This window comes from Lynx rufus, unplaced genomic scaffold (assembly GCF_022079265.1).
Source record: "Lynx rufus isolate CCGP_SWC_20201006 ecotype Redwood Valley unplaced genomic scaffold, mLynRuf1.p SCAF_13, whole genome shotgun sequence".
In the NCBI taxonomy this organism is placed as follows: domain Eukaryota; kingdom Metazoa; phylum Chordata; class Mammalia; order Carnivora; family Felidae; genus Lynx; species Lynx rufus.
The window spans coordinates 48,134,971-48,147,094 of record NW_025814827.1 but is presented as its reverse complement, the minus strand read 5'-3'; the positions used below and the strand labels follow the sequence as shown (position 1 = coordinate 48,147,094).

Here is a 12,124-nt window from a genome sequence, read left to right as displayed (position 1 = left end):
TGTACACATAAACTACCAAGTGGAAAGAATGTTGTCTTATAATTTAAACTTCTTTAATAACACTTTGGATTTTAGAATTGCAAGTTAAAGAATGTGTATTGTCCATAATACGATCATTTTCAAATGAATCCTGAGTCTCCCCAAAACAAATAAATTCACAGTCTTCTTTATGGAATACAAAGCAGAAAAAGACTGCAGACAAAAATACTGCAGAAACAAAGAGGGAAGATTTAAGAGAGGAGGCTGTAAGGGGGATATGTTGTAATATGTTGAGAGAGAGCTTTAGACCACTTGAATACTAGAAGTTGGTTACTGCATGTGAATCCAGTAATAAAAAATATGGAAGCCCATGGACCTGTGTTTTTTTAACAAAAAAACCTCCTGATTGTTTTACATATATATTCCCATTAATGATTCTGTCATTGTTTATGAAATGCACAGTTTTATGAATTAGCTATCATACTTGGATCCCAGGTGATTGTTAATGAGATATGCATTTACTGATGGATGCAAATCATTAAGGTAGTAAGAGAAGGAAGGAGAAAATGAGGCCTTATAATAATAAGCAGAAATGATACTATGATGGGAAATGTGATTTCATTTTCTAATTATTTCACAAATAACTTTCAAGTATGTAACTGTAATATGAAGTGTGTCATAGTCATTTAGTAAATGTGTGATAAGACAGAAGTGCTTTTACAAAGATTGTCACAGGCCCTTTCCTAAATCTCATTTGCTTTTTTTCTTCATTATAAATATAGTAGTAGGGCATTTAAGTTCTAAGAAATTTCCTTTTTATATGAGAAATGGAGGAGAAGTTAGCAAAGTTATTTGTCGACTATAGGAAAAAGCTCTTGTAGGAATTGGCTACATCTGTTTTAATGTTAGCAGCTGAGACATCCAATACAAAGTAAGTTGGCTGATAATAAAAGTACAATAATTACTAATGTAAAACAGACAGATGTTTTTCTCATTACATGGCCCTGGATAGATGTATTTTGGTAAAAGAGTTGAAATTTTTAACAAAATTAAACTACTCATGAATGTATTTCTTTGAAATCAAGTATGTGTTAACTCTTGTAAATATTTTATCTTTCCAAAAATTATGTGAAATGATTTTTTTGTTGTTTTACTTCTGCATTATACTTTGAAGTACAAATGGCAATAATTGCAGCTTATTGCATTTTGTAAGTACAGTAATATTTCTGATAACAAAATAATTACTAATGTACTACTAAGGTTGTATAACACCTTCTGCACTGTAAATATTGATGCATTTCTCTGTTTTATGTTTTTTTGTGCTACTTTGTCTCATTTCAAATTTTCACTTTTTATTCAATGATTACTTGAGTTATGCCGTTGGATGTCTTCTTGGCTTCCCCATTTGTATGTAAAACCACATTTAAAAAGACATTTCACTTCATTGATTCCTTCACATTTTGCATGGGAAAAGGTATTCTAAATACACCCTGAAGAACTTATTGGATACTCTGAGATATTCTTTATTATTGTTCCAGAAGATGACCTATGACTACTAGGTCATGTTGGCTGCTTTAGTAAATTGACCAAAGAAGGCCCTCTGCATCTTTCTGTGATTTGACAGATGTAAAATATGTGATGTCATTTTAGTGACATTTTAATGATTAATATTATTAATATTAAGTTTGAGTGAAATTGTAGTGGCACATGTTCTTTGAGTCATGTTTATGATGGACTTATGTTAGTCCATTTGAACTCTAAACCGCTTTAACAACACCAGTGAATACAGGTGAAGGTCTTTCTGCAATGTGACTTAACAGTCCCCAGTCAAGAAACAGTCTTGTCTTATTCTCTAACGGTATTTGATCCTGTAGGCACCAGATCCAGACTGCTTTTACACCATGTTCAGACTAATTAAACTGTGATCAGTAGGTTTTAGAGAGCCTTTTTTGGAGACATGTTTTATTTGTACCAGGGTTTGGTAGATTTTAATCTGTGAGTCAAATCTGGCCCACTCCCTTATTTTCCCCAGCCTCTAAGCTAAGAATGGTTTTAAAATTTTAAGTGGTTAAATTTTTTTTTTAAAGAATGATATTTCAGAAACTTGAAAATTATATGAAATTCAAATTTCACTGTTTTAAATACAAATTTATTAGAACATAACCACACCGCACTGTCTGTGGCTATTTTTGCACTACACTGGCAGTTGAGTAGTTGCAGCAGAAATCACATGTGGAGCTCTCATCACTGCTCACTGCTTCTCTGTGCACTGCAAATCAGAGTTACACTGTAATAACTCAGCATTGTTTGCTATACCCCAGCAATTACTTGTTTTTCCCAAAGCATATCCATAATGTCAAAGCAAGAAGAAAAGAGAAATGTGAACTTCAAGTGTTTGACTATTAAGGCACCATGGGTTTGGATTATTTTGTTACAAATTAGGTCACACAGTATTGTGTTATTTATGCAATAACATAGTGGCTGTGCTAAAAGAATAAATGTTAACATTAACAGATTATGTACTCATCACAACATTCCCAATATACAAAAAGGCAACAGAATTTAAATGGAATCTTATTCACAAAAATTAAAAATGAGGTTGCAACCAAAGTAAGTTTATGAGTAGCTAATTTTTAGCCAGGCAAAGGATGCATTTCCAATGGTAAACAAGTTAAAACCTGTCCAGAGAAAATAAACTTTATTCAAGGAGTTAATGGCAATTTTTATTCAAGGAATTACTGGGATTGATGTATAAACTTCTGTTAATAGTCTGTGAGACTGTTTTCAAAGAAGTTGAGAAAACATCAGTTCATGGCAACATTAAGTAGAATGTGGTAAGATGTGTTATTACTGATGGTAGTAAAAATATGTATACAAGTATACAAAGTATACATACAAAAATATGTATACAAGTATATGGAGATGTGTTGAAAACCTGTGTTTATTCACTATATTATTAAATCAGCAAACACCTTGTAGAATATATTGGAATCTATTGTGTGTATAAAGAAATCTATTGTGTGTATAAAGAAATCTATTGTGTGTATAAAACCAGTAGTTTCAGTGGTCAGTTTCCTTCACTTCCATAAGACTTCATCATTGTCTATGAATTTTTGTCAGAAATAAAAGATGAATTTGTCCTACTACTTAAGCAGTTTGATAACTTAGCAGTGATAAAGTGTGTTGAGGTTTATTGAGCTCAGACGAATGTGGAAGTTTTTCTGAATGAGAAAAATGACTCTGACCCTCAACCACTGTTACTGACATTATTAAGTAGCTTTGAGAATTAGCTCTTGATACGGAGTTGATAATGTTTATAAGGAATTCAATCCAAGATTATATGGCAGAACAACACAATGTGCAAAAAATAAATTGCAATAAAGTCATTCCTACAATAACTAAACTTTTGGATCACAGGTGTGTTTCTTCTGTGCTATCATGAATTAAAATAAGAAGTGATAATTCCATTCTCACACAAATTTGCAGCAGTTGTGTTTTCAGAGTTCAAACCAGAGTTCCTGCAGCGTTTTTCAGACCTCAGTGCAATGCAGAGGAGATTTCCATATTTCAAAATCTGTTTAGCTGTGCAGTTGAGATTCCACTTAATCTTGAATTGGCAATGATTAATCTGTAATGTAATGACATGCTAAAAGCAAATTTTAAGAGAAAAATCTATTAGAATTCTATAAATGCCTCCTAAGTAATGGATATGCCCCCCAAATATCATATGCTCTTGGATTGATATCAGTATTTGGCAGTACCTATCCGAATGAAAAGACATTTCATTTTCAAAAATGAAACATGTAAAATCTCATTCTGGATTGACACTGGCAGATGACCATATGCATGTGATTTGATAGGAATACTGACTTTCAACCCTGATTAAGAAAAAGGTTATTCCCCTCCCTCCCCAAAAATAATTTTATTATTTTTCTGTTGTTCTCCACTGTTGTTCTCCACTGCTGTTGCTGTTGTTAGTAATAGCAATACTGTTATAAATTGAATACAGAATTGTGGACATGTTTTCTGTCTTGTTATATAGCACCTACCTAATATCCTTGATTTTACTTTTTGGCCTACAAAGCCTGAAATATTTACTTTTTCTAACCCATTGTGGAAGAAGTTTGCCAGTCCCTGCTCTAACATGCCTACTTTTGCTTACTAGGTGTTTAAATAAATATTTCCATACTATATCTTTGATTACTTACCTTTTAAGAGAAAAATAAAGAGTAAATTAAAAAGAAAAGTCATGGGTTACCTGGGTGGCTCAGTCAGTTAAGCATCAGACTCTTGATTTCGGCTCAGGTCATGATCTTAGGGTTGTGGGACCTAGCCCTGTGCTGAGCATGGAAGCCTGATTAAGATTCTCTCTCTCTCTCTCGGGGCGCCTGGGTGGCGCAGTCGGTTAAGCGTCCGACTTCAGCCAGGTCACGATCTCGCGGTCCGTGAGTTCGAGCCCCGCGTCGGGCTCTGGGCTGATGGCTCAGAGCCTGGAGCCTGTTTCCGATTCTGTGTCTCCCTCTCTCTCTGCCCCTCCCCTGTTCATGCTCTGTCTCTCTCTGTCCCAAAAATAAATTAAAAAACGTTGAAAAAAAAATTAAAAAAAAAGATATTCTCTCTCTCTCTCTCTCTCTCTCTCTCTCTCTCTCTTTCTCTCTGCCCCTCCCCCACTTACACACACATGTGCTCTCTCTCTCTCAAAAAAACCCAAATAAATAGAAAGTCATGATTTATAAGGAATGGAATATTTATGCAAATACTGACTACTTGAAAACAAAAGACAAATCTGATACACAGGAAAAAGCAACAACCTAATTATATTCTCATACCACTTAATGCCAGCCAACAAAACCAAATGTACATTCCAAGCGAAAGGAGAACAGTTTTTGAAATGTAGACCATGAGTCTGTTTCATTTCTTTATGTTCCATGAAAACAATTGGTTAAATAAATTATTAAATCCTTACATCATTTTTTTCTTTTATATTGATATTAATTTTGCTAACATTACTATGTATATGTATGTTAGTGTATGTGTATGTAAATATAGTAAATATAGTATATGTAAAACTATAACATTGAGTTTATAGATAACTTAGGGTTTATATGTTAGAATGATAAGTCCAGTAAGCTGATCGTAAGACAAGCAATATACAATCTTGGCGGTTTTGAACTGAAATTCTACCCTTAGGAAATTTAGAAGGCCTATGGCTTTTTCTACATATTTTTCATCTTGTGACCTGAAATGCTGAACTATCTCAAATGGACATTGAATTTCAAGTCCTATTCTCTGGAAAATTAGTATTTTTGACTACTTTTCTCAGAACTGCTTCGGGTTCACACTTTCTTCAATTTGTTTATTTTTTGATATGCATAATATTTACCAAATCTAATGTTAGATTTTAGGGTTCTGTACCAGACAGCTCTATCCTTAATGTTTTCTGAGCTTGTTTGAAAATTTCATTAGAGGGGAGTGTAAGTTGCGCGTCAGAGTTATTCAGTGTTTGAGGTGGAAGAGTCTAAAGATAAATTTCAAGGGGCTTCCAGTTTTTTAGATGAGAAAATGTGTTTCCTATTCCTGGTTATGTATCTATTTTAAGAATAGGAATTAAGTTCAAGTCATACAACTCTCATTCCATTAAATACAGCCAGTGCTCATTATTCCTGGATTCCATATTTACAGATTTGTCCACCTGCTAAATTTATTTGTAAACCCAACATTAATACGCACAGGACTTTCAGTATCTTTTGCAGACTTGCATGCAATGCTGAAAAATTTAGGTCACCTGGCGCACACATTCACAGCTTAGGTCAAACAAGGCAATGCTTTGCCTTCTTATTTCAACTCTCATACTCTAAACAAGTATACTTTTTACAGTTTAATGCCACGTTTTTCACATTTTTGTGCTTTTTACTGGTGATTACACTGTTTAAAATGGCCTCAAGTGTAGCTCTGAGTGCTGTCTAAACGGTCTAGTGTTTCTCAGTGCAAGAAGGCTGTGATGTACTCTGCAGAGAAAATACATGTGATGGATGATCTTTATTCAGGCATGACTTACAAGGGTGTTGGCCCTGAGTTCAATGTTTATGAATCAACAATATATACTAAATAAGGTTTCCTAAGTAGAAACGGTGTTAAAACAAGGTTATATATTGAAGGTTGATAAAAATGTGTGACCGGAAGCTCACAGAAACCTAAGCCCTATATTTGCCTGAAGAATTCTAGTTCATTGTTCACTATCTTCCTATTTGTGGTGACTGTATGGATAACTACAGCAAATAATGAGAATGTATTGATACGTATATCAAGAGAAATTTCACCCATTCATTAATTCATGCAGTTTACCATAATTTTTTTCTTTCTAAGATCATGCTGATGGGAATGTAAATTAAGAAACACATTTCCCCTTCTGTTACCTGTTTTAGAAAATATGTTTTCCTGTGTTATTTTCCAGATATTTATTTGTTCCTCTGAAGGTCATATAGCTTTCGTTTTTCTTCATCATAGGATGATTTTCTAAGACTGGTTGTGGTTTTACCAGTCTCCATTATTGAGATCCAAGAGGAGAGAAACTGAGTCCTGCAAATCTGTTACCATCACTAGAAAAGCAATCCAAAGTACCTATCAGGAAGATGTATTTTATCTTAGTTTTTCATTTTAGGAGTTTGTTACCATTCCTTATCCTCCTTTAGTTATTTGACTTTGGTTTCCCTAATTTTTTGCATATATGTTAACAGACTAATTTTTCTAAAACAAACTTGAAAGGCATCAGTCATCTAAAAACTCATAGATCAAATCCAAAATCTTTTGTTTCTATTTCAGAACCTCTTATAAATTAGCCCTATTTTACCTATCCTTAATCTGTCCTATTTTTTTCTCTAATGCACATCATTTGCTACTACATTTATGATCTTCTCACTGTTTATCCTCACTTGCTCTCTACATACTCATATGTGCCTTAGCTTATGCTGTCTGTTCTTATCCTTCAGAAGGTTCACAAATTGTGGAATGATTGCTTCATACTTCAGGAAACCACAAATCTCCCATAATTCCAACACAAATACTGGTAAAGTTTTAACTGCTTTCTCCTGTCACAAACTTTATCTTTTTATCCTTCGCTCTATACTTAATTGTGATTCTCACAGGAAATTACTATTTTTTATTCATGTATCACTAGCTGCATAATATCCTATCTAACATAATATTTCAACTATTGATCTATTGTTGAAAATTAAAGTTGTTCAGAGCTTTTTTGTTACCTTGTTTATGAACTTCACCCATAAATATTTGTATTTCTGAATATTTCTTTGTAGAGATTCCTATAAGAAGGATTAGAGAGCCAAATAATATGAAAATAAATCTCCTAAATTGTATTGCCAGATCACTTTCTAAAAAGGTAAACCTTTAACTCTTTAATATACCTATGATGTAAGATGTTCTGTGGTATAAATTGTAAATCCACCTTTTTTTTCTTCCTAAACCAGCTTTTTCAATTTCATTTTTACAGGAATAATCTGGGTTCCCATTTGTTTATGACATCTTATCATATACATATTTTATTTTCCAGAATATTTTTTTTCTCCTGACCCATTTTTTTTATGGTGATGGTGGCAGATAAATGCCAAAATATTCTAATTATTATAGATATAGACTTGATAGGATAATACACATTCCCATCTATGTCCTTTTTCAAACATATGAAATTATGCCTAATTTTCTAATGAGCATTAAAATCACCTTTTCAGTTTCCAAGATCAACTACAGTAGGATTTATTTTTAAATTTCTAGGTTTGATGTAATTGGGAATGAGTTTAGTCTTTCCATCAAAGATAACAATGCAGTTTTATAGTGTATTTTTTTCTGTGGAATATACATTGTATTTCTTGTCTAATTTTTGTTTATTGAAAATTATTTGTGGAGAGTTATGATTTTTACCAGACTCACTTATTTTTAAATTTTATTTTCAATTAATACTTGTGGATTTGGATATTAGGTGTCTATGTTTTAGAACTTTTAGACTATATTTTGCATTTAGAATTTGAAATTGCAAAGAAAACTCACTTAATTTTTAATCATAAAAATAAAGAAATCACTAATTACCTTGTTTTGCAAAGTATTATGAATGATTCTTAATATTTGTTATCAATTACGTTAATTGTTATTTGGAAAAATTATAATTTTATTGATGATACTACTATTAAGATTTTGTGAATGCCCAAATTTAGTTAAATAAGTAGTATAGAGTTTTAAAAAATTCTTTTTCTATTCATTACAACTAAAGTGATCCACTAAATGAAAATTTTTATCAGAGATATAGCATCTTTATATAAAATTTTTCTTCAATTTGGAATAAGTGTGTTTAAGAATATTTGATTATTGGGGGGGGCCTGGGTGGCTCACTCAGTTAGGTGTCTGACTTTGGCTCAGGTCATGGTCTCACAGTTTGTGAGTTCAAGCCCCACATTGGGCTCTCTGCTTTCAACGTGGAGCCCACTTCAGATCTTCTGTCCCTCTTTCTGCCCCTCCCCCGCTCATGCTCTCTCAAAAATAAACATTAGAAATTTTTTTAAAAAGAACATTACAAAATAACATTATGATTTATTATACCTTTGAAATAAGCTATTTGATGTAAATTACTGTATTGGATTTATGCCATGTTTTTGATAGAGATTAAAACTTGGGAGTGTAATTAACTAGATAGTCTCTTTTATAAGTGGTATTTAACTACAATAGTTGGTGTTTTCCAATCTGTGTTCAGCCCAGATTTTGCATACTTGTTTCAACAAGTATTTCCTGAGAATTAATAAAAAATACATATTTATTCTGAAATTGAGGAAGAGAAAACTGAACTACTTTGAGTTCAAAGGATGTCTCTGTTGAAATGGAGTTGTGATTTACATACAATTATGCCATTAAACAATACATAAATTTTCAGACCTGTATTATTAATAGTGAAAGTAGCATTTCAGTTTTGAAAGTGACAAGTAGTAAATTTGATATTTATACCAAACTAATACAACTGTTAAATTCTTAATTAGCAATCTGGGTACATATTCCATTTTAGTCTACTTGACTTTTATAATTTTGTTTTCTTTTAACCATAGTATACGGCTTCATATTAAACAAATATTTAATGAGCACTTATATACCTAGGTACTTGAAATAAAACAATAAAACAGGACCTGTAAAAATCCCTGTTCCTATGAAGCTTATATTCTACTGACCAAGAAAACCAATAAACACCCAAATTACTAATATTATTTGAGAAGGAGAAGGAAGCCTTGTAGGTAAACTGGATAGCAAAGATCTGTCTCAGGAGTGGTGTTTATCAAGAAATAAAACATACAATGATGGTGATGTTTGGGAAAGGGGCATTCTAGCAAAAAGAGCTAGAGTGTTGCAAGAAGGCCAATGTAGCTGCAACATAGAGAACAAAGGGTGGAGGAAGTGGGGCAGTGGACAGGAGGGGAGGTTAAATCAGAGAAGTAGGCAGTGGTCAGAACATGAATGGCATTGTAAGCCCTCGAAAGGAGTTTGGATTTTATTCTAAATATGCAAGGACTCAGACCAGGAAAATGATGTGGGCTTCACTTTTTCAAAACATAATAAAGACAAACACAGCTAAATGACTACATGGCCAGATACCCAGACCCATTGAGACAGTGTGGTATTGCTGCAAGGGTAGATGTAGCCCAATAAAATAGAAAAATCTGTTCAATAAAGAGACCAGGTACAAAAACTATATAGTTCATTTATGACAAAGGCAACCCTGTAGTATGGTTGTGAAAATATAGTCTAGGTTGAGTAGCCAAATGGGGGAAAAATATGTATCTTGGCTCCCACCTCACACCATTGTCAAAAATCAATTGCAGATTGTTAATATAAACGTCAGTGATAAGAAAATAAAAGTGTTAGGAAACAACACAATGTCTTTATGACCTTAAAGTAAGTAAATGTTTCTAAAGTAGGACATAAGCTGTAACCATAATGGAAAAATGATAAATTTGGAACATTACCAAAATTAAGAGTTTCTGTTCTTCAGTGGACATCAACAGAGTACACAGACAAGCCCAAAAATGAGGATATATATTTGCAATACAAGTATCTGATGAGGACTTATATTTCCAGTATGTACAGAATATTTCAAATCAGTAAGAAAAAGCTATAACCTAGTAAAAAAAATGGGCCAAATAACTGAATAGGAATTTCACAAAAGAGAATATCCTAATGGTCACTAAACTCCTTAAAAGAGGACAAATCCATTAGGAAGATATCACTGTACATCTACCAGAATGACTAAAGTGAAAAAGACTGACATAAGACGTGTTGGCAAGCATATGGATTAACTGTAACTCATACACTGCTAGAAGTAGTGTCTCTTGGTACTACACACTGTGAAAACATTTGAGAGCACGTAAAGCTGAACGTACACTTAACCACATAGTTTAGCTATTCTGTTGCTACAACGTACCAACAGAAACATAACACCTGTATTCACCAAAAGATACACAAAACTCTCCACAATGACACTATTAGCAATAGCCCTGAACTGGAAACTAAGTACACAAATACTCATCAACAGCAGAATGTAAAAATATCTTAAGCTCACACAGTGGGATACTATACAGCAATAAGAATGAGTTAACTACAAATAAAATGTGACTGAGTCTCACAAATGTGATATTGAGATAAAGAAACCAGACATAACACCGTTAATGCTGTATAATTCTATTTATATATAACTCAGAATCAAACAACTAATCTCTGGTATTGGCAGTCAGGTTAGTGGTTAGTCTTGGGCAAAGCAGGTAGTGCTGCAGTGGGGTGCAGTGGGACCGTTTTGAATGCTCTATTTCTGGATTTGGATGTTGGTTACATGGATGTATTTTTGAAAATTTAAGATACACATCGATGACTTTTCACTTTATGTACACATGTATACATACATCAATAAGCTAAAACAGCAAGTAACATAATTTGTAGAAATTTATAAATGTAAGAGGGGAAATGTATAGACTTTGTAAAGTGTTCCAAGGAACAAACATAATGTTTTTCTTTACAGATAAAACATTGCAGTAATCGTCATGGAAAAGTAAATGACAATTTAATCGGTACTTGTTTTCTCTTATTATCATTTCATTCTTTATCATGCTTTTAATAGAAAGATGATGGATGTTCATGATCATATATTATTATAAAAATGTAAACCATGTTAAAAGTACCAATACATACTGATACCTGTATAGATTAGTAACATAAAAGTTTGCATCTAATCTTTGAGCCCATTCATCTGTTAGACAACAACTTAGACTTTCTTTTTACATATTTGATGACTATATTGTAAAGAATAATTGTGCCTGGCAATTGACCTCATCTAATCAACATAAAGAAAGTAAAGTTGATAATGTACAATTATTATCAGTTTTGAGTAATGCACATATAACAATGAAATACTGTCCGTAGTCAGTGTTTCAGGAAATTTCTTGAGGAGCACCACCTGATTTTAGGAACTTTTAGAGTTGGACAGTTTTCCTTTAAATAAATATAAACTCAGACCTTATAATGCACAGTTCCAGGTAACACATCATACATAGTCTGTGTGGAGATTCTATGAACCAGCCAGTTTTCAAAGGTAATACCTAAGAACAGCATGAGGAATAAAATGAGAGTTTCTCTCGACATTGTTTTCATAGCTTAAAGACAATAAATATTGTCCATTTTTAGTCTTTATTGACCCCTTGAGGAGTACTGTTTAAAAGTTTGTAGAGATATTGGAAAGAAGAATAAGTAGTTAGTTGGTTAAGATAAGGGGGGGGGAGTTATTAGACATACGTAAAAGATTAGTAACATAAAAATAATGAAATAGTATATTTCCTAGGGTAAAATGATGTATGAAAAAATAGGATGTGGGTTTGCTTTTGAAGATAAGGGCAAGATACAATAAAGGATTGATAATTAAGGGAAATTGGTATAGCTTACAGTGTTCTTTCCCAATTCACATTTTTTTTAATGTTTCTTAATGTTTGTTTTTGAGAGAGACACACACAGAGCACGAGCAGGGGAGGGGCAGAGAGACAGGGAGACACAATCTGAAGCAGGCTCCAGGCTCTGAGAGCCACCCAGGTGCACCCATATTTATTTTTAA

General features: G+C 33.0%; 1 protein-coding gene across 5 annotated transcripts in view; it reads left to right on the top strand.

The window, feature by feature from the left end:
- NOVA1 (NOVA alternative splicing regulator 1) overlaps window positions 1–12,124 on the top strand; it is a 148,905-nt gene that overhangs the window by 70,165 nt on the left and 66,616 nt on the right. The gene's annotated exons all lie outside the window — the stretch shown is intronic.